This window comes from Nematolebias whitei, chromosome 2 (genome assembly GCF_014905685.2).
Source record: "Nematolebias whitei isolate Nwh7 chromosome 2, NemWhi1, whole genome shotgun sequence".
NCBI classification, from domain to species: domain Eukaryota; kingdom Metazoa; phylum Chordata; class Actinopteri; order Cyprinodontiformes; family Rivulidae; genus Nematolebias; species Nematolebias whitei.
In genome coordinates, this window is record NC_056499.1 from 19,357,937 (window position 1) to 19,359,046 (window position 1,110).

The window sequence follows — 1,110 nt, forward strand, 5'->3', positions numbered from 1 at the left end:
ATATTAACAAAAATGTTTTTCACTCAAATGTTTTTGTGGACCTGGAGAAGGCTTATGACCATGTTCCACGAGCATTCTGTGGGGGGTGCTGCAGTAGTGTAGGGCACCTGGGTTGCTTTTAAGAGCCATCCAGTCCCTGTATAACCAATGCAGGAGCTGTGTCCACATACTGGGCACAAAGGTGAGCTCATTCCCAGTGCAGGTTGGACTCCGCCAGGGCTGTCCCTTGTCTTCGATCCTGTTTGTGGTGGTCATGGACAGGATTTCGAGGCACAGTCGTGGAGAGGAGACCAAGACCTTCCATTTGCACTGGGGGAGTTCACAGCCAATTGTGACTGTGAAGCAGCTGAAGTGAGAGTCAGTTCCTCTAAATCTGAGGCCATGGTTCTCAGCCAGAAATGGGTGGAATGCCCTCTCCAAGTTGAGGTGGGGGAGGACTTTGCCTCTGGTGGAGTAGTTTAAGTATCCAAGCATCTTGTTCACAATTGATGGTAGGATGGAGCAAGAGATCAACTGATTGGGGTCTTGTTCTCAGTAATGAGGACATTGTTGTGGGCAGTCATGGTGAAGAAAGAACTAAGTCTAAGGGCAAAGCTCTGGATTTACTGGTCTGTCTACGTTCCGACCTTCTATGGTCATGAGGTTTGGATCATGACCAAAAGAGCGAAATCCTGGATACAAGCGGCCAAAATGAGCTTTCTTCGTAGGGTGGCCAGGTTCAGCCTTAAAAATAGGGTGAGGAGCTCCATCATCTGGAGGGAGGTCCGAGTAGAGCCGCTGCTCCTCTGCATCGAAAGGAGTCCATTGAAGTGGTTTGGGCATCTGATTAGGACACCTCCTGGACACCTCCCTTTAGAGGTTTTCAGGCACATCCCACTGTTAAGAGGCCCTGGGGAACACCCAGAAGTCGTTGGAGGGATGGTGTATCTTCTCTGGCCTGGGAACACCTCAGGGTCCCCCAAAACAAGCTGGAAAGTGTCCCTGGGGAAAGGGATTTATGGGTTTCTCTCCTGGACCTGTTGCCTGCATGACTCGACTATGGATAAGCAATAGAAGATGGATGGTGGTTGTATATATATATATATATATATATATATATATATATATATA

The 1,110-nt window shown here is 48.3% G+C and overlaps 1 protein-coding gene across 1 annotated transcript in view; it reads right to left on the minus strand.

The window, feature by feature from the left end:
- The window catches only part of ush2a (Usher syndrome 2A (autosomal recessive, mild)), a 113,310-nt gene that overhangs the window by 55,137 nt on the left and 57,063 nt on the right, over positions 1–1,110 (minus strand). The window lies entirely within an intron of this gene.